This window comes from Osmia lignaria, chromosome 15, assembly GCF_051020975.1.
Source record: "Osmia lignaria lignaria isolate PbOS001 chromosome 15, iyOsmLign1, whole genome shotgun sequence".
Taxonomy (NCBI): Eukaryota; Metazoa; Arthropoda; class Insecta; order Hymenoptera; family Megachilidae; genus Osmia; species Osmia lignaria.
The window spans coordinates 11,877,664-11,900,050 of NC_135046.1; the positions used below are offsets into that span (position 1 = coordinate 11,877,664).

General features: G+C 45.9%; 1 long non-coding RNA gene across 1 annotated transcript in view; it reads right to left on the reverse strand.

Annotated features, from left to right (window-relative positions):
- The window catches only part of LOC117608400 (uncharacterized), an 87,409-nt gene extending 65,334 nt beyond the window's left edge, over positions 1 to 22,075 (reverse strand). Inside the window, exon 1 of the long non-coding RNA XR_013063561.1 lies at positions 21,026 to 22,075. This is a non-coding gene — a long non-coding RNA (uncharacterized LOC117608400). The remainder of the gene's footprint in view (positions 1 to 21,025) is intronic.
- Between the last annotated feature and the right edge of the window lie 312 nt (positions 22,076 to 22,387).

Here is a 22,387-nt window from a genome sequence, read left to right on the forward strand (position 1 = left end):
GGCAAAAGGCTGTTTTTTCATCCTCCAGGAAAATGTATGAATCGTGTCGTGTGGGCTTTGCAAGTGTGCGGCTAATGGCTGCGGAGAAGTTCTCTCTACACCCTAAAATCCGCCAGGGTCTCGCGTACACAACAAGACAGCTCTTGGCGCGTGTAAATCTCTCCGCTCACCGGGGCTGGACCGACAGAAATCTCATTTCATGCCGGAAGCCTGAAAAACGGATTAACACCGGCCATTTTCCGCGGAGCTTGGTTTTAACTTTCTCGATGGACTGGCTATTAAACCGATTAACCCATGCCCGAGCAGTTTCCACCATCCCCCACTGCTGACTTCGATCCTTCCAGACCGAAAAACGCACGGTTTATCTCGGTTCGCGGTTTTCACGCGAGTTTTAGTCCTTTTCTTAAGGGAAATCAGAGTTTAGGTAAATTGGTGGATGATCCATCGAGTCACTGGACACTTGCAACGAATAAAGGCGATAGTATCGCAAGAATTTCCTTTTCACCCTATACGCACAGCAGCAGCAACAATCATCCGGCCACGTCAGCAGCGATACGTGGAACTAATTCCAGGCATTTACCACAAGCTTGCTCCGCGCGAGGATCACAGCAACCCTCCTCGCCAACGAAGATAGACACATAGCCTGTGTGTGCAACAGCACGCAGATCCGACCGAGGAGTCGCGTACCAGGATTTCAGGCCACTTTGCGTTCTTTTACATACAGATACATACACACCGGCTCCGACTCACACACATATTACATACACATAGTTTCTGTCCCTGCGGGGACGACGGCCCCTGGAGGGGACGCTAGTGTGAGAAATCGATGAACGCGATCGAGAGGTAGCCGCGAGAGGTAAAACAAAATCGCAGACAATTCTTCGGCGTGTTGCGTCCCTCTGTTCCCTCCCCAAACCCCCCTCTTTCTGCTTTATTTCTGTCCAGGTTTCTTTCTTCCCTTCTCTCCGTGGGCTCCAGGGTGATGGAGGTGGATAAGCTGTGGGAGGAAACGGGCGTATCCCCTCCCTTCCTCATCTATACGTACTTACGTGCTGTACCGGCTATATACAGGGTGTTTCTTCATAGGGTGTCTACATTTTCCTTCTACATTTCACTTCTGGACGTCACATTTGATAAATACCTGGAGAACAGCCGTAATATAATCGTTACTTAATTAAACAATGAAGGTAGGTAGGTGGAGCGTGGTTAGATTTTCTTCCTTCTGCCATTGGGTGACGCAATCGTAACTGATCATGTTAAAGTCTGTCAGGTGTAAATCGTCTCTGTAGGCGGGGAATGTTTCACAAGCACTTTAGCCACCTTCATCAAGCTTCAACGACGCACTAACGCTATATTGACCCGGTCTATTACATCCATCAACTCCCTTAAAGGTCAGTGACTGGCTACGGCTTCGGTGCGTTTGCAATATTCTACGTCGTCGGTTAGGTTAGTCAATCCAACCTAACGATTCCCGCCAAAAACGTTCGCAGCATGAACGCATTTGAGAAAGGACCCTCTATCGACGATCGTTATTTCTCTGGTTGCTTTTTCAAAATCCAGTATCGCGTCGTAAAGGACGACACCCCTAACGTGTGCACCCTCTGCTCCTTGCGATATCTGCCGGCGGCAACTATCGATCTCGTCTCTCCTTTTTTCCCGAAATCTATTTATAAGGCGCAGAGAGCGTTGCTTACTCCGTGCACACGGAGGCGGACAGGGATTTCTGTACTGTCGGGTGGCGGCGAGACGCGGGGGAGGAGGAGGGACTAATATCGGAACATCGACGGCCAAGTCGACTCGGGGATTCGAGCGAGCTGGATGTTTAATTAGGAGCCAACGAAGGCAGCCAGGCTCTGCAAGAACGCGGGGATGGGGCGCGGGGGAGGTAACCGAGGGATCCGCGGTGCGCAGGTATACAAACTATACCTACAGTACCGGACAAATACATTTCAACTTGGATAATTCCTTCTAAATCACGATATATATGGATTTAGGAACTTTTTAATCCTGGTTAGTCGGTGCAAACTCGTCTGTTCTTTAACGGTGAGATCTAATTTCTCTATTGACTTGGAGGGAAGCCCATCAAAAGGTTATGAAAAGAGGCTAATTGTGCTATCCAAAGGATTGAGCCTATAATAAACGTAATATCGGTTCCACGATATCGTTCCTAAATTCCCTGCCAGCCGTTCCTTCTCTCGCATACGTAACATTCCCGGTGGTGATTGCGGCGCTGACCGAAACTGGTGGCGGTAGCGCAAGGACACGCGTGCAATAGCAGCGTGCACCAGGGCCACGGCATTCTCATTCTCAGTTACACGAGATAGCGAGGCAGCGGAACAGTCCGGGCCCCGCACCCGGATCCGGGGTTAGCAGCATCAGCAACAGCAACAGCAACGGCAGCACGCGGAGCATCTCAAACACGATCTTGTATTCCAGACCTGGCAGCGCCTACGAGCGAGAGAATAGTCATTAACTAAATAACGGCCTGATCCTCGGCATCCTGGCGCAGTCTTCTCCCCTGCCCCCTGTCCCATCAGGCCATCGCCACTCAGGGGCTGGGGTAGAGGGAGAAAAAGAGCCAACCAGCCAGGAAGCCACCCACCACTCGCTGCAACTGGATGTTATCAGTCGGTGAACGTTTTACAGCCAATACCATGCCTTTGCAGCTCTCGAATGACTTTTTTATTGAGCCGGAATCGATACACGCGTTGCTCCCTTCCACCATTCCTTCAGATTTCTACGAGAGAATCGCGAACCCTGATCTCTCACCCTGCCGAGGGGTGCACACGTGAAAAGCCAGACATAGAGCTGCCTCCTCTAAGCGGTTAAGGTTAACCTAACCTCAAAATTCATAAACCGCTGAACAAAGCTACTTGCGGGGTTCAGCGACGCTCGAAACTTAAGATGGCTTTCAGAAAGTCACCGAGAACATTTTCAGCCAGCACTCGAGCGTTTCCTTGGATAATGCCCGACGGTCGAATGGGGAGTGCATGGAAAGAGTGCAGAAGCCCATAGTCGTGGGTTGTTACGCCTGTACGTGTCCTATGTCCGCGACTCGAAAGACCGCGAAACAACGTGAGAAGTGGCGGTGGAAAGCACGCGAGCTTGCACGGCTCGGACAATAAACACGCGCCGCCTCGTGTTTTTCTTCCATTTGCCTCCTCATAAATCCGACATAAAGCAGCGAGGACACGGCGCTGTCCAAGTGCGGGTTTTAGTGGACCGCTGTTAGCTTATGTCCGGATGAAAAATGTACACCTCTTGTAGCTTCTAAATAAGGGAATTTTTTAAATAGCTGATGCACTTAAAACTATGATTCCCGACGCTACTAGTTCGCACCGGTTGAAACGTCTAGCATCTTCCTGTCAGTCCAATTACGTTCCGGTGTTTGCGGGTACCCCAGTTAACCGGTTAACTGATCCTCGTCAGGTGTCCGATTTAAGGGATTAGTTAACCGGTTTACTTGGTTAACAGGTGCTATCGGTTCAACGGATAACCACGCGATATTGGTGCCATGTGTCAACACACCACCGACTGCTTGGAAGTTGGCCGGACCTCCAAGTGTTGCAGCAAGAGATACTAATAAGAACGCTTTTTCCAGCTTTACTAATTCTTTCATAAAAATGATTACTTGATACTAATTATTGGTTGTATATGAAATAATAAAAATCAATGAAATAAAAATTCAGATTGCATTTTGCGAATATCCCTATTGCACGAAGAACGTGACGAAACAAATAGCGTGCCATGGAACATGCGAGTCAAATCGGACAATTTCACGGCAGATAATCCAGGATGAATTCGCGGATACACACGCACACTTAGACGCGCGTCGTCGTCGGGCAGAAGTCATTTGGGTGATGTAGAGAGATCGAACGTTCGTTGGTGGGGAGGAAAAGGGATATCCGGTGTACGGATTCACGGAGCGTTATGATTTGTACCCGTACCGACTTCCTTCAATAATTTTCCGGCAAATTAAACTGTAAACTTCCCCATCACTCCCCATCGGCATCCAGCGTAATTCTCGGAGGGACGTTCCGATGCAAAAACTTTCAATTCGCCGGCTTCGTTCCCATTCCCCCGGTCCGCTTGCTCCCTCCCCGACGATTATTGTATCTCGCGAGTGCCCGACGGAATACATTAGCTGTAATTAGTTGACTTTTTGTCGAAAACGAGGGAACGCTGCTAGGGGAACGGTCGATCTGGGACGTTTAGAAGCAAAGATGGGACGAGAAGTATTCTTGCCCTTCGCGATTCGTTATTTTCTGTTTGGAACTTCTTTCGAAGTGGTATTTCTCCGAAAAACAAGTTATAAGAGTATAGATTGGCAAGATACTTAACAATGTAGCTGGTGTCTGAAGCACCATGTCCAGATTCATAGAATTGAAAGGGTTAATAATAGTGACATTGGGTGAACGGATCGCAGCCGTTTAAGCGTAAAGAAAGTAGCCGGGGCGGGAAGAAGCGGAACGATGCATCGTCGCGTGCTGCGTGCCCCGTTCTCTATAGATAGCCGTGCAACCGCGGCATGCGTGGCGAGCAGGGCGACGGAGGGCAGAGCAATTTCCGCCAGCGTCTCGATCATATGGGGAGAAGGAAAAGAAAAGAAGGTGGCGAGTAGCGCGAACGAAATCGGGAACAAGTAAAGGAACAGGGAGGGAGGGATGGCAGTCCTCGTCTCTGAATCCGACCGCGTGCATTGTTCCGTGCTAATTTTGGCGCGCAACGCTGTCGCTTTGTCCAACGCTTCTGCAAGGCGGATCGAGCGGATCCGAACGTTATCTTTCCCCGTCTGCTAGCTCGACGCGGTTAAAAAGAAAAAAAAAAGAGGCGAGATCGAAAGAGCCTCGTGGACTTGGCCGATGAACAGGGCAGGATTTACGGCCGCGTTGAAGCCGGCTGGATTGTTTCGACGTTTATAGAGCGGCCGTACAGTCTCGATGAGTGTGCCACTTACGGAGAATCTCCATTAGTTATTCGTAGCGATCAGCATTCGAAATAAGACCGAAGAAAAAATGACGCGTACGAATAGGAGGATCTTTATAGCTCATCTCCTATTTCGATGAAGTAACATATGCCCGATTCCCAAGGTCGTTTGAAATTCGTTGAAATCAAGCTAGCAGAAATAACTCAGCGAGCAATCAGCAGGGTAGTTGGGAAAGGCAAATCGAATTTATATTCCCGGGAAAGTGCATCTTCCTCGACTGACAAGGGACTCACTATTCCGATTGGTCACCAGTTGGTCAGCAAAGGTCCGAAGCATCCCTCGTATGCCTTAACATTGTTTCACACGATAGACGATCGCATAAATAAGTCAACGGTGAATCGAGGCGACGCGGCAATTCCGCGTTCACGGTCTGCAGGGATAGGAATATCGAGGAAAAAAGGCATACCCACAGTGGCGTGCAAGAGAAAGGAGAAAAAAAGAAGAAAAAAAAGGAAGCGCCACCCTCGGTGGACGGGGGTCCCAGCAGAGTGAACGGTGAATTATCCGCGCTCGTTACATATTCCTTTTTATGTGTCCTCCGCCATAAACAGCAAAGGTGAAAGCGCGGAAGGGAGGAGGCTGGCGAGGACCAGTTTTTGCATGGCCTCCCTCGAGGGTCATCACTCGCACTTCGGGGGTAGTCGGTGTCCAGTTGTCCACCCTCCCGGCCATTCGATCCGGCCTGACAACTGATATTGCGTGATCTATGGCCCCGAGTATTGCACGCCTGGGACAAAACTGTCCCCGTTCCACCCCCGTCGGTCTTCCTTCGAACTTTCCACCCTCGTCGGACTCGCAGTATACCAGGGAGAGCTAGCAAGAGCAACAAAGTAATAGATGTCTTCCGGACCCGCAGTGTCCACTTCGTCAATAAAAAATCACGGCATAATAGAAAAAGAAGTCGCGCTTCAACCCCCTCGAGATGTATCCGCCTCCCCCTACGCTCTTGAAATATTTATAGAGACCGCCTTTGCTGGAACTTTAAGGTCCTGCGGATTAACCGATTCTTCCCGTTGCATTTTTCCCACTCGATCGTTGCGCCTCGTTAAATATGCGACGGAAAGAAAGGAAGAGATACATATTTCTTCGAAAATTTCTCGTTCAACAGAGAAATCCCACGGGCGCGCCTGGGCGGTGAGAATTCAAGATCGAGCAAACTCGTTTTCGTTTACGAACGAAAGCGTGGCAGGGTTTAGGAGCTGGCCGTAGAAGAAACGTGGGCGAGCAGTGTTCCATAGGGAGTCACAGACTACGATACATATTATATTACATACGATGGGTCAGCAATGAAAAGTAAGCGCATATGAGAATCCATGGGGTTGTATGCTTGGCGACTAATACAGGTAGAAACGGCTCGATATCGGGCCGCGAAATCGAAAAAGTTAAAGTCCTTATTTCATGATCAGCACGTTCCAGGCCGAAACTCGTTTCGGCTTTTTTATGAGCCACCACTATAAACGCGTCGTCATTAATTCCTTCCTGGTGACTTATGAATGGTGTTTACTATGAATTTACGTTCACAAATATGGTCAGGATATTTTGCATCCCAGTTAATATTTTTATTGACTAAAAATTGCAAAAGTCGAAGTCCATCTCTAATAAGTGAAAGTAAAAAAAAAATAAAATGGCAAAAGGGCAGGTCATTTCCGGTCGGCGTGAAATTCTAACCAATTCTCGGCTGGTACCTACCAGATTTTAAAGCGTCCGTCAAATTTATTCGAGGGCCCCTTAAGTGGCCGGTATAAATAAATTAATGCAGATCGGCAGGGCAGTCCGGTTCGTGGGACAGATGAAACGTTGAATTTTTCATGGCCGATAAGATCTTGCAGGCGCATCCTCATAAATGTCCTCACGAATTTAGACAGGGAACACGGGGTGCGCGGCGTGGTTTCGCACATCGAAACGTCCACGCCTTATGGCGTGTTCACAGCATATGCGATTATGGTGGTACGGGCAACAGGAAGCGGGCAAAGCCAAGCTTTAACCTTTATGGAAATTTTGCCTCGTTTGTTCCAGGAAGGTGAGGCGCCACCGGCTATTTTCAACCATTTCTTAACTATCTGTCATGTTTTTCTAACAGACTGATCAATTTCAATATTTGCAATCATTTCGTTTCGTAAAATTTGTTCAATCGTTGATGACCTTCCACTTTGATCAAAGTATTCTTTCGGTTATCGTTCGATTATGGAGCAATGGTAACAAGATTGGGCTCGTCCTACTGGGACGAAGAATTATCTACTTGATCCTCAACACGTGCGAATCAGTCCCTATCTTGGGGATGGCTATGGATGCTAAGGGACAAATCTGACCGCACGTTTTATCCCAGACATCATATTTTGTTCGTTGCTCGTGCAATGCTGATAAAGGCCAAACCAATCTATCTTCTAATTCTTAATTCTGTCTTCTGTCTTCTAATCTTCTTTCATTAATCACATCAGTAAATAGGTACTTTGGGAGATCCAAGAGAAAAGTGAACACTGCTATAAACATATTCATCAGGAGTTGTTCTTAATGACAGTAAGGCAAATACGGCGAGCATTCCAGTCGATATACTCGGCGGGAAACGTTGGACCTTCTTAAACATAGAGACAGGACTAATCTGAGATCGGATCCGAGGGGATCTGAGCCATTTACAAGATTCAATAGAACCTTACAGTTGCTGGAAACTGTGTACAGCCACGTTTGGCCCGTCTTAGACCGCGTGCATTAAGTATACCGGTATAAGTCTTTAGCCTGGGTTAGATCTGGACTTGGGACATTAAGCGCTTTCCAGCTCGATCGGGCACAAGCACAGCCTCGAAACTGTTCGCGTTCCTATTGGCTCCGCGTTCGACTTCAACTAGCGACTGCAAGCAGCGAGTTGCTCAAGTCGAAATTCTCTTCAGACATCCACCTTAGCAGCATCTGCCAATAAAAGCCCCCGGCTCCAAGTGTGTCCGGTGTAACTCGGTGATCTCCAACTATCCAGCGGGATTACCAACTATTCTCGAAGACGGGACCATCGGGGATTAGAGGATTCCGGCCTTTCCAGAGGCCATCGAAGCCTCTCTGTCTCTGTCTCTCCCTGTCCGGCATCCTTCTCTGGCTGGCTCGCACAACGACGACGCCCGCACCGTCCAGCCAATATCAATTATAAGAGAAGACAAGAGCCCGCAATCACGACCAAGCAGACCTTAACGGATCAAAGGTCTTGCTGGCTCGCGGTTCTGCGGGATCACCAGTTTTTAGATAAGGTATACTTCAATTAAGAGAGCCCCTCATCGTTGGACGCAGCCTCCTCGCTGTTGGTCCATGCTATTGCGCCAGGATTAGGCGAATATAAATCTGCGCAGAGGTTAGGTACACCCGGGGCGTGCAACGACTGTCGAGATAGCGCCACCGGATCCTTCCATTGCGACAGAAGAGGTGTCGTTTTGTGAAATTGCTTTCGCTATTCTGCACTCACCTTCTTCTTTATCTTTTAACAGAATTTCATTGTTGTAAAAAAAAAAAAATTAAGTAATTTTTCACCGTACAAAAGTGTAACCGTGAATATTTAATTAATATCGCAATTATTTGTCTTCGGATTTATTTTAAGCCTCCTGAGAACGTTTCCGTTCGCTACGACACGTTCACTTTCTCCCCATTCTCGCACCCTTTTCATACATGTCCCTTCGGCCCCACGCATCTGACAAGTCTCGTCTGAGTCTCTCGATATTCGAACATAAAAATCAACTTTGTCCCTACACGCCATAGGGGATCGGTATTCCTCTCCACACGCGAATGCGTCCATCAACATCCATGAAATATTAAACAATAACAGTCTTCTCTTTCGTGGCTGTACAAATAGCTGCGGCTCGCCTTTGCTTTCGACGAATTTGCAAACCGATCGCAAGAAGAAACGCTATCGTCCAAGTGTTAACGTTTCAAAATCCTTGGATTATTCATGAATCCGAGTGTTGTTTGTTTTAAAATTCGACGAAAGAGCGTGACTTCGTTGGAATTATCATCTCCTTTCTGTCCGCGCGTAATTGACTGCATGCATTAATGCGTTCGAGGCCGCAGGAACACGCGTCGCATTTCAAATTTTCCCGCCGTTCCGTTTGAATTTTTAATACGGCCCGGTTCAACGAACGACCGCGGCCGCACGATCGATTCGCTGCCGAGAAATGATTGGCGAGCTTTAAATTGTCCCCATAAATATAACCGATGCATCAATAATGCATTCTCGCTATCAATATATGAAGGCGGGAGAGGGACGGAGAGAAGCGAGGTTATGTATCAAAGTAATGGCGGTCTGGTGTGCCGGCTACAGGAGATCACGGCGTTTTCCGGGGAAATGCGGGGCCCCATATTGCGGCCGGAATGTTTCATCAAATATTTAGGCGGCACCGTGCTGCTATCAGATACGCTTCAAAATTCATGTCGATTGCCACGCCATGGCCGCCAATTGAAAAGCATCCCTGTTTCACCAACCGTCTGCCGTTCCCTCGATATTGACACGGTAATGATTACCGATTACTCACTATCATCCTTGTCAATCTGTTAAAGGAACACTTTTTTTCACTGGACTAGGGACATAGATGTAGTGACCCGTCTCGTCGGTTCACTGGTCCGATTTGAGACCTACTGGAACCCTCCAGTGTTTAAAGGAAGACAATTAAAGAGGAGTAGATTCCAAATACGCCATGACTAAGGGCAAATCCGTAAACGGAAATAATTTTCAAGTTCAGCAATGGGCATGATGGGAAGCTAGTAGCCAGGAAGCGGAATTCGACGTGGCCAGCGCGTGTCTGACACCGGTCTCGCACGACAAGAACACTCTTTTTCATTTTACACGTACGTATCCGGTGAGAAGCATGAAAAAAAAAAACACCTGATGAAACGAACACGTGAAGCTCGCCGATGGGAGGGAACGTGAGAGGTCGGGACGGGAGGCTAGTTGTTGAAAGAGAGCGAGGAGCAGGGAGGAGGGAGGGCGAAGAGAAAGGGCGGTCGAGCGAGTCGAAGGCAGAAACTTGGTTAATGCGCCGTATATTACCGTAATGTCGACTCTAAGTAGGAATTACATATGCGACGCACTCGTCGCGTACCTTCACGTCACCGCAAACGACATATTTCAGTGGCGGGAAGCCGATCGCGGCTACGTGCCTCGCTGCCAGATAGTAGAACAAATAGAGCACCGATAATCGGGGAATTTCGAATTCAATATCCACTGATCGCCGCGCCATGTTCACGCGTGGTCTGGCTTGACAATTCGCCGCATTTGCATCGACACTCGTTAAACTTGCGATCGTTTAGCGCCGTGAGACTATGACGAGCGTCAACATAGACCTAGACGTCGCGACCTCGTACTCTGCTCACCTTATGAACTCTAAAATGGCAACTAAATGACTAAAACCAAAGGAAGCCTTTGTTGCACTTGAGTTGTAGATGGCGCTAACTATTCCTCCAAACTAACCTAACCCTACCTTGTAACGATCTTACGTATGATCGAAGGCAAAGTATCAAAGAGAAAGTATCTCGTCAATTTTGAGAGGGAAAGCTTGTATTCCATGATTCTACTTGTACCGGGCCATCCACACCGTATTACGATCCGCCTGGCGTGTATTCCCCATATATGGAACCATACCATAACTGTTTGTCAAATGTGCGTCTTTTTTCGCCAGACTCTTCCCCGTGGAGACTTATAGAAGAGTATCGACGTTGTTGTCGTTGTCGATCGATCAAATTTCGCGGGCTAACAGGTGTCAGAAGCCCGGCCGGTGACAAGAACAAGTTTTTCTACTCAGCCATTTTTCGACGAGGAACGCGATCGAGTAGCTTATCGATCATACGAAATGAAAAATATCCGCAAACGGGGCGGCTCATTGTCGGGGACTACCGGGAACATTCCAGGACGTGCACTCGTGGAAGATAAAACGTTGGATAAAATATTTTATTTTAAGTTATGTACGGGCATAGTTATCGTTCGATTAAAAAACTAGACAAATATTAACGAATCGATGGTAATCGATTAACGAATAATAATTTTCTGAAATCCATGAAACTGACAAAGAATTATTGGGAAAAAGTTGAAGGTAGTGAAGTTAAAAGGCGTCGAATTAATATACACTCGTTGGAACTACTCAGCGATGGTGGACAGGTAGCGATCGGGTAACATAACCTCCGGTATTCAAACCGTTCCTTCATAGTGCAACCTAATAGGCGGCACGTGAACAGAGAGCCAACGAAATTCCCACAACGAGCAGCGCCAGTCATCGTCCGAGATCCGAGCACAATGGCTCGCGTGTCATCGCGTTATTTTTCCTCAAATCTGAGCTTGACAGCGACAAAGAGACCTTCGTCCCGACGCTGGCCGAGCTTAATGTCCTTTGCTCGCATTCCGATCCTTTCACATCCGAGCAGAACCCTCCCCTGTTTGCCGCGAGACACATCTCGGCAACAGTTCCACGTTTAACGTCAATATATTAGACGTCTGACGTGCTACTAGAGCAGACGTTCGAACGAATGTGACGTTTCCCTTAGGTCACTTTCCATGTGTGTATGAATGCACTATAGCTAGGCCATTTACATGAACGAACCTGGACCATTTGAATTATTGCCTTGCTCGCTTTGATCGTTTGCAACGTTTGTCCTATGGTGGTAGATCGAAAGAAAGTAAACGAGCTGTAGCCACGAACTGAATACTTCCGTTTTGTCTTATTATTTAAGTTAGCTTTGGCTTACTATTCCACCTACTATTTTCCAAAATATGACGTTTCAAGGATAAGATGAATTAGGCGTAAATTTGTCGATGATGGTTAAACAAAAATTCTGCAATAATTACGGATTCCCTTAACCCTATCGTGTCTATTGGTTACTTGGAAGCACGCATGACGGCATGTGAACATATGCAACAATTGCGTCGTGCATCGACTGAATTAGAGTCGTCCAGGGGTCATTGTGATTCCTCGATTCCTCGATTGGAGAGGAATCGTAATGATGGGTTAGCGCGCTTTTCGTTTTTTCCACTGTAAACACAGGAGGAACGGTGATACGTGTTTCGTTAGTCGAACATGCGACGCCCCGAGCTGCGTAAACGATCAAATTACGATGACGCGTTGACGTTTACAATTGAATTAGAGATCAAAGTACTTGTGACTTGTCTTTCAATTCTATCACATTTAATTATTTACTTTAAAAGTTCCTTTCCGTTTTTCCTTTTCCATCTGAATTAACCCATTTCCATTCGTGGTCCCCGTACGAGGTTAACTTTAAAATATGGCTGAAACACACCAGCTAAAAGGTGTCCTTAAATACTTGTAAACTATTCTTTATGGGAATTAATGTACTTTCTACAGTTTTTTGCATACCATAGGAAATGGAAAAAGTAGGTAGCAAACTATTTCTTGCTCCATCAGCGAGTTTCTTGACGAAGCAAAACTCTCATCTCTGTCTATGGGTTTTGCAATCGCTTTGGATGGGGTAGGCGTGCGTTAAGGGTGGTTCGCGTGGAATACACGCCGGTTGCTAACTCAGCTGACCGGTCATTAATAAACCGAAGCCATTACCAAGCAACCTCCGAATGTGCATGGTCGGGTCGTCTGTGTGCACCAACTATGTACACGGGGTATGTATCTAAAACCACTATCCTCAGAGTTTCCCTGGCCGATTCAGATCCGCGCACACCGCCCCCATACTACTACCCCCTTTCGCGTCGCAACCCCTGCTTCCTCTTTGGCCGGAACAGGGCGCCAGTCAAGTCGGGTTATATCGCCGTCCCGCTGCTATGTCATTTATAAATGTCCTCGCGAAATGACCCGTTCGTCCATCTCATCCCTTAAGCACGGTCATTAAAGTCGGCCATACTTGGCCAGTCCGCTAGCGAATATTTTGCTGCGGTTAAATCGTATGATTTAGTAAATGGAATCTAACTTTCTTTGTCTTCCATGGAAAATCAGTTGATTTTTATTATGTTTCATACGTTAAACTGTTTTTTCGAGATTGTTTTCAGACTTCTATGGTTTTCTCCGATAATAGTATTTGCCATTTACTATAAATGATTTATACCCTCGTCAGAGGTCTCTATACACAATCCAGTAACTTGGTGGAAGAAAAAAACGACCAAGGTGATTTCTCTCCGGTGATTAATGATTATGAGCCGGGTATATTAGATCCTTGCTATGTAGCCCCAGCAAAGTATCCACCTTCTACGGCCACAAATTACCCAGAAATGTCTTGATTGCGCGAAGAAATATAGAAGGCCGCCATTACTGGCTCTATTTTTTTTCCTTGCCTCGAAGGTAGTCCGTCAAAAAGTGCTCATTTTGAGCAAAGTATACTTCGGTGTGGTAGCGTGGAGTTAAAGGTCTGCACTGCGACAATTAACGGGGGGGGGTTACCTAGGTAACGCTGGATAATTCCCAGTTTAATTCTCGCTGTAGTAATGAAAAGTAAGATACTGATTTGAATGGACAGCATCAGGCTGCAGAAGAAATCAGCTACGCCGCGACACCTGAGACTTCCGTCAAAATTCGCAGCACACGTGTTGTCGCATTTACAGGGAAAATCGTCTGCACGGATAAGTGACGCGATATGGCAGCTTGATCAGGTCGGTCACATCGCGCATATTCATGGGCCACGTCTTTCTAATGAAGCTGGAATACTCGGCACGCAGAGGGGAGATTTCTATCGAGCGATAGGATTGATGTCGCCGTGAGAATTTCAGATGAATAACCTTGCATTGTGACGGCACAATGACACCACGATCGTTTGCCAGCGAGGACTTACCGTTATGCTGCTCTGCCGCGTCCCGCATAGCAATTTCTTCTTCTTCGTCTTCGTCCTCTTCTTATTCTTCTTGTTCTTCTTCTTCTTCTTCTTCTGCTGCTGTTGCTACTGCTGCTGCCTTGATCCCTTCTTTTTCTTCTTTCGCTGCTTCTGCGGATGTTTCATTTGAATAACCACCTTCGCTTCGTTTCCAGTAGCTTCGTTAGAATTAATTATCCCAGTATGATGGCGCATGGGTTCGTACATTCTTTTTTAAACTTCCAGTACGTTGCTTAATATTTTGGTACTCTTCAAAATTTGGATCAACTCAAAATCTTGTGTTATTTTCCAAGTTTTTGAAACACCTTATACATGTATCAAAAAGATACATCTTTGAGCAGTAGCTAGCCAGTCATTTCTGAAGCAACTTGTACCTTGCTACCACACCTACTCAAAACAGTCGTTCGTTAACGTCTCGGCACTGTCCTGGTTGGAAGTTGTATCCGGTATCAGTGCAGCGAGTTAAGATCACAATTTGCTCGGTTTAACCGTTCCCCTCGCGAGATCCCCTTCGCAAGCGGTGCAAATGCAGCGAGCAGAAAGAGAGAATCAAGAGATGCGACTCGCGCTCGTACCGCGATTCCACCTCCTTGCAGCAACGCGACGATGCGTCTCCATTGTTGTTGTCCTGGCCTGGGCGACAGACTAATTAGGAATTATTTACCGTCGACGACGTATTTGCGAGCATCGCGCTGCTCGCACGTACGGCTGGCTCGGTTCGCGTTTTAATTTGAACACGAAGGGCGTGGAGTGGAATGAAAAGCGGAAGGAGCATCTCCACCGAGCCAGCATATGCTGGAGACGCCCCGTTGGATCACGTAGTTATCGCCCGTTCTCTGCTGCCCATCGTAAATATAGAAGCGGCGCCAGATACAGTAAATTTTGTAGCATCGCGACGCCATTGTTTTGCAACGTCACCGAAGGTTAGGTTAATCGCGAACAATGACTGATGACACCCTTCGCCGGGATAACGTTGAATTAGCCAAGCGGACACGTTTTAATATTTCAAAATTTCACCTGAAGACGGAACAGAACGTTTCGTTAATAGCTTTCCTTGGTTTTAATGCGGCCGGAACGCATTCCGAGAGTTTCCGTCGGAAGCTCGATGCCGTCACCCTATATAACACGCGCGAAGAATGGAAGTCGACGTAGACTATTTGAGCACAAGGAATGAAAGCTACAGTGCGGTAAATTAAAGTGCTCTGTTTTAATGCTGTTATAAGAATTACTGGCCCGGGGGGTCTGCCTCTTAAATCTTGCCTAGCCACCTTTCTCGGCTTACTTCTTATTCCGCGTACCCTTATTGTCGTGGATTCTTCCATTTTCCATTATAATTGCGCTGGCGCGGTCATCTTGAAAAATGACACTCTCAAATATCCAAATGGCATATTTCCATGAGATGGGAACTAAATTTAAACTTCGCAGTTGAGGTTAGGTTAGAAAAGAGATCAGGTTGGTTACGTTAAAACAGCATCCAAGTTAGAATAGTATCTCACAAGGGAAAAGCAAGTTGCAGTTCCTTACTCGCGAGATTCATCCGAGGACTGGACGAGGGCAAAGCGTGAAGCCGTCAGCCGGGACATAAATAAACCGAAATTTAAGGGCGCACAGGCAGCCAGCCAGACGGGCAGGTAGCGCGCGGGAACCGGGGCTGAAAGTGTATAATTACCGTTGCGCAAGTTGCCGTAGTTCTGTTCAGTTCGGTTCCAGTCTGCGCGCTTGAATTATAAGTTGCGAAGGAAGACAGAAATTAGGCACAGGACTAAAGGCTCTGCTGCCTGAATATTACCGTTCCCGGATAATCTGCGTATTAATTTCGTCTGCCATGACGCGGACCGTCACGTCTGTTGGTTATCATCCAATTACCTCGTCTGGATCTGTTTTCTTTTCTGCGATCCGAAACGGGGAATTGAAAGCAGAGGTGAATGCTTCGTTTTACTGAACAAACTGAGGTATTAGAGGATGGTAGTTATCGCAATTGTCACCAGCGGGATTCACTTAACAATATTCGCAATGAAATTTAACATAAGCTTAAAAAGGTAGATGGTAGAGTATAAGGATAAGGTATTGTAAAATGTTTATTTCAAAGGAGTGCAGGGCCGTGGCCTTGTGTTCCAGGCCCAGGTCGAACGTGTCAGGCAGTGTTGAAGGCGCGACAAGAAAACAGGGATCGTTGCCAAGCCGCGTCGAGCTACCCAGTCCTAAGCGGTTCGTCGTAAACTAAGCGGCTCGCGACTTGTAAATTCACCTCTGGCGTTTTAATGGTCTACCACGCGCGTGTATTACTTTCAGGCGCATTAATAACATCGCGGTGAAAGGCTATCGCCGATTAATTAGTCACTTAGCGGCTCTCTCTGCCCCGAGGACTCCTCTCTGTGTTCCTCTTGGATGCTGCACACTACCTCGGGATTTGTTGCCACGAAAACCGTGACGCGACGCGACGCGATGCGTCGTTCTCTTGAACGCGTGGGAATAAGGGTAGCTCACCCTGAAAGTTCTTTAGTTAGGCGGCCGTGAGAGGGTCAAGATCGATGACCGAGAAAAGCGAGCGTGGTACGGTTTTGGATTTAGAACGACCCGCTCGAACGGCTATCCTCTTGCTTTCAGCTTTCGGTTAACTTAACAGACACTTATCCTCGATGCTGTGTCACGCTGATAATTCTTTCAACACTTTCTTCTTTTTCATCCAATCGTGTCATGATCACGATGATTGACATCGTGTCATGCGACATCCTGTCGAAATGTTAAATATTGACTATTTTATCAGCTTCTCAGTTCAAAGCATAGAAAACACCGTATAGCCACGTGACCAATTTGTTCCCGCCATCGGGTTGCAGTAGAACTTGATCGTTCGTATCGCAGCGAAAGCGTGCGTGTAGCATGCAAAAAGTTCCTTCGGCAGAGAAAACGAGCAGTAGGCACGTTGATCAGCTGTCGGAACCTGGGACTGGTAGTTCTTATCTCGTCGCCAATACGTTGACCCATCGAACTGGACGGCATGGGTCGACCATTGATCGACGAACCATGACTTTTCGAAGGCAGCCGATTAATTCGTACGAATATCCGATCGTTCGGTTCGTTTCAATCATCTTTCAGACATTGAATAGGTTAATCTGGTGACTTTTAAAAGGGCCACTGTGAATTTCTGATGTTCTCGCGGATACGGTGCATTTAAATTCCATAGATGGTCCTTTTCATTCATCGATCGGTGACGGTCTTGAAAGGTGAACCATTGTTGCTTAATGTAGCCGTTTATGTGAATAAGCTTTTGCTTCCAGTTGAATTTTTAGTTGGATCCGCATGAATGAAAATCATCCAGAGGATCATTCCACTTATTTTAATTGTAGCAATTGTAATAATATGCTCTTATAAATAAAGGAAATAGAAAATATAGGGAAAAACAATAACCTCGTTAGATTTGTCGAAGAGAAGCGAGGGTTTCTAAGGAATGCAAAAGAGGAAACCACCTGCCACCCCCGCCTGACTTCGAATCTTTCCCGGCTAGCCGGTGATGCATGACGGGTAGCCTAAGGATTTATGTCCGCGTCGCACGCCCGCCAACGGTCCATTTATTCGATATCGGAATATGGAAATATTACCCCGCTGATGTCTCGGGTTACTTCGTGGGACCCCTACTCACCTTGAATCCGTAATACTCCCATGAGCGAAACCCGCATATCCGTTCGACTTCCCCCTTATCCCTTCCCATTCCCATTTGACGTCAACCACATAATATTCGCTATATCAGCCGCGAACAAGTTTATATTCTTAAGGGGAAAGCGTCACTTTATGGTTTGCCGCGGAAACCAGCCGAGAATTTTCCTTCTCCAAGCATCGATAAACGTGCTGAATGAATGTCGCGGATTTTCGGCTGACACGGCGCGGCGCGGTAGAGGAGGAAAACATGAAGAGCAGCGCCCCCATGGAATATGAAATAAGCGAGAAACGACACGACATCGAGCTGACCTAACCGGAGTCGAGCGAGACGCATGTGGAATTCCACTCTCGCTCCATATTTTTCACGAATCCGGCTGTCGGTCATCGTGATCGTACGCCGTCGCTTTCTGGATGGAAATTCTCGGCTATGGTGGCCTCGCTCGCTTCATGTGTTCCACTTCATTGCTCCGGCAATTTCCTACTTGGGCAACTCTGTCTCCGTTTTGCCGATACTTTATATCCTGATTAGTTTTTCTCTCTATTCTTGTAACAAAAGTATCTGGCTTTTATTATTAAGTAATATTTTAGTGTCATTGAATTTTACTTTAGCCATTTGATTCGGCAGTCCAATCTTGCTTCCTTTTCCTATCCTGTAATATCACTCTATCAATTCAATACCGTGCCCCACTTACTCAAATAGCCCAACCTCCCTGAACCGACGGTTCAACAAATTCACTCAGCTTCCGCAAAACGTTCAAAGTCAACGTTAACCTACTAAAGTAGGAGATTGCCAATAATTCAAAGGGTTATGGTGCACGTGCTTTTGAGAAAGCGTCGCGAAGCTGGCATGCGAAATCGCAGGTAGAACGTGATCGCTTCTAGCAAAAATATTCGATCGACCGGCTTCGAAACTCACGCGTCCTGGATGATACGGATCAGCAGGGCCCGGGACGTGATTCGTTCGTGTGTACGTGACACCAGCCGCGGCACGGAGATGCTAGTTTACCGGAATATGGCACGTGAAACATCGGATTTCGAGTTTATGCGCGCCAGTTCCTCTGCTAGGCTCGGGAATAACAATTTTCATGTTTCACGACCGATGCAACATCCGCGATAGTGTTTGCTGCTTTTCGATATCTTTTGATTGACTTAACCCTTCTTCGGGTTTCCATTATTTGATTTAGGAAATATTAAAAGTTTGATGAGACGGTCGAATCGAAAGGGGTTCGACGCTTCGAAGCTGAAATATACGATCGAGATTCGAAAGGCCAATAAAAGTGAGATCCCCTTTGGACGTTATGGCCATAAATGAAATAAAATGATATTTCCTCGATAAGAAGCGTTTGCCGGGCAGAGGAAAGCCGCTTTATTCAGGGGCGAACAAACACGTCGGACGTTGGTCAGACGTTCGGACGTGGTGCGTGGAAGGGGAGGCAGGTCGAGGAGCAGGGGAATCACCGAGCACTCCATCAAGTCGGAGGTGATTTTGGCCCGGAGCCTGGCCGTATGTCACTCGTACGCTTTTATAGCTTATATCGTGCACCTACAATTCGGAAAAATATCATTTCAACGTTAAATTGCGACCGCTTGTCGGTATTCGTTTACACGGCCTGGGTCATGAAGGAAGATACAATTTCTTAATAGCTTAAAAGTAAAATTTATACCCTTAAGACATTTGTTGATGGCAATCAAAACTTGATCAAATGAGTTTAGGTCTCTTCTAAGAAGGCTACAAGGTGTACCTACCACTTCCACATGACGAAGAAGCGTCATTCAAGTCGAAACTTATTACACTCGTTCTAAATTCTCTAAGACCCGTTAAGTCAGGTGTACCAAGGTTGGACTATCTGAGGCCGATCGTAGGTGTCAGAAGCGAAACCACCCTCTTCAACTTAAAGTTACAATACGCCTCGTGTTACCTACACCTTCGACTGGCCTTTATTCCAAAGAGCGAGCAAACAGAGAACATAACGTGGAGTTTCTAACGAGAGCCTAATTTGATCTTCGCATCTGCCCTTCCGCGTGGACGATACCGATCGTAGATAATTCGAGCATGCGCAGTGCTGCCACGATAATTATGCAGCGAGAGGAGCAGCTAATCTCACGGTGATATCTCCAAACTCTCCACGCCGTGGAAATAAAGATTCCATTTGTATGGCTAAAACGACGCTAATATTTTTCTGTCACACCTGTGCCTCATTTCTTCTATGCCCTCGATGAATCATCGCTTTTAAGTGGCGTCTTATCAGCATCATCGGCCGGGGAATTTAAACGGGACGAGCTTTCTTTTTCGTTCTCTTCTTCTTCCTCTTTCTTTTTTTTTTAAACAAATATGAAATTCTATCTTGCCTTTCATGGCTGTTGCATGCCGCCTGCTTTACGTGATTAATTTACGCCTGGTATTTTACATTTATTGGGACCGGTTAGCTTACTAGCCTTATTATATTGGAATATTATCGAAGCTGTTCGAAGCACGTGTTGATTTAATCAATTCTTAGCGTCCTTTTTCTTTTTTTTAATTACTTTCTTCGAAAGATCGTGAAAATTTGACAAACGTTTATCCAAGATGTATCCACAATTACTTATCACGAAAGGATAAAGATGGTAGATTTCTTTTCGAATCGATCCTTCAATTTTCCAATTTCACGAAGGTCATAGATTTTCGCTAGGCAGACGTTCCAGGTCAAATTATTATTATCGTCATCCTGGTGAATCCTGGCAAAAGAGGAAGGTATCATATCTTCCGCGCGACGTCACCAAGCCCCATCCATTATTCTTTATCTGGCGGAGATATAAAAGAAATACATTACTTATATCAAGATTGTTGGCCATTCCTTTTGCGCGAGATTCCTCTTACAGGAACCTCCTTCCGCTTGACCAATACCGAATGATACGTATGAAATACTTTATCAATTTCTCCACGATTTCATATCTATTGGATGAGTCACACAATTCAAATAATATATAACTTTAATAATAATTGTTTGAAATTGAATGACTTTTTTTTGGTACATCAACTTTGTATCTCTTTATTCGTGATGGATTTCTCTAATATTGTAGTCGATTCCCTGGGAATCAACGTTAACAACCTTGGTCTTATCGGGCAGCCGTTCTACAATTCTAAAACCCACATATCTGCTACCTTTAAAGTTATATGCCATTTTGTTTTCCTTACGCAGTTTCACGCAATTTTCTTCTTCTTACGATTCAGCTCTTGTGTTTCCGAATGTTTTAATTTTCTACGAAATGCACTGTAATAATCGCCCCTTGGAATTATTATTTAACGGGCAATTTCGAAAATAGATGAAAATAAGAGTGAAATAATTTTTCATAAATTCTAACTTGGAGTTTTGAAGCTGTGAATGTCACCGAGATGAGATCTTCGCCGGATCCCATGACCTAACCTCAACAAATTTATTTTTAACCACTGTCTACACCATTATATTTTTCTCTTCGATGATTAAAATTAAATTAGTGGATTCGTAACCTTCAAATAGAGGAATCGTTTTCGATTTTCTAACTCGGACAGCTTTAAGTGACATCGGCTTTTAGAAAAAAGAAAGAGAAAATGATCGGTAAACATATACTTACTCGACTCGGACCCTTCCAACATCTCCTGGCACGTCTGAATCGACACAACACTTAGCCAGGAAGGAAAATAATGGATATCCGTTGCAGAAAATAATTCACTATCTCGGCGGAGAAGCCGTTCACTGACACCGGATTTTGACACTCGTCGAAGGAAGTGTCGCTTCCTGGACGTATCTTTATTGTTGTTAACGAAGAACGCGTCGATCTAATGCAGAAACCATGTACCAGTCATAGGCGGGCTTTGCTTCAACCACTTGACCCCGTTAATTGTGCGCCTGTTTCCGCAGACTTTGCCCAACCATTCCGCACAATCACACTGTATTCTTCTTTCTATCGTTATATTATATCTTTCTAAATATTACTCTTGTAATATCTTAACGTGGGTTCCGATCGACCCCATCGTTCTAGGGTTAAATTCGTGTTTCACTTCACTCGTGATTTCAATGTTATTTCTTCAGCTGTTCACATTAATTATCACAATAATTCCATTGCTATCAGATTTGACAAGAACAAAGCACACTGCACCTCGGTCATTCACTATTCCCTCCATTCTTCTTACATTTACACGTCTGCCATTCTAACCTCACAAATTTGCCCGCCACAGTGATGCTAATTTCTACTTACACAGTCCCGTTACGTAAAACGAAAATGACTCACCGAATGACTTCCTGCACCTGTTATCTTCGTACAACCATTTCTGACCAGCAGTTTCTAAAGAGACATCGCTACAGAAGGCTATATACCGGCCAAAGTAAATATCGTTGTTCTAGCCATTCGGCATGATTATTAATCAACCAGCCTTTTCACAACGTATTTCGAAAGTCGCAAGCGTGAAATGCGCCGCATCCGGAAAGAGGGAAGCGTTCGTTCACGTGTGTCAACTATTCGGCTTCGAATCGCGCGAACAAACACTATCACTGTTTCACTCAATCCACAATCACAAAATCTCGAATTTCATTAACGATAAACACTTGAAAGAATCAAATATAATTAACTAATTAATAAAGAATATTATATCTACTTACCGTTGCTGAACACGAAGCCGCCATTACAGGGTACATCAGACACGTGACGATTCCCCCACTCTCGTGTTCGTAAAGCAGATTTCCCTATCCATACTTGTAAACGCTGCGCATATAGGCCGATCCACATCGTCATAATTTGTTCGCGTTATGCAACAGGCAGCTTAACACATCAGATAAGGAGGGCTGAATTAAAGCGTGTCGACAATTACCCGCTGGCCAGGGACGACGTTAATTAGTCTGCAATTATTATAAATAAGTTCCCACGATATTTTTTCAAGTTCACATAAACGAAGCAATACCATCGATGCAATCAAAGTACCTTCAGGGGGCGTGCACG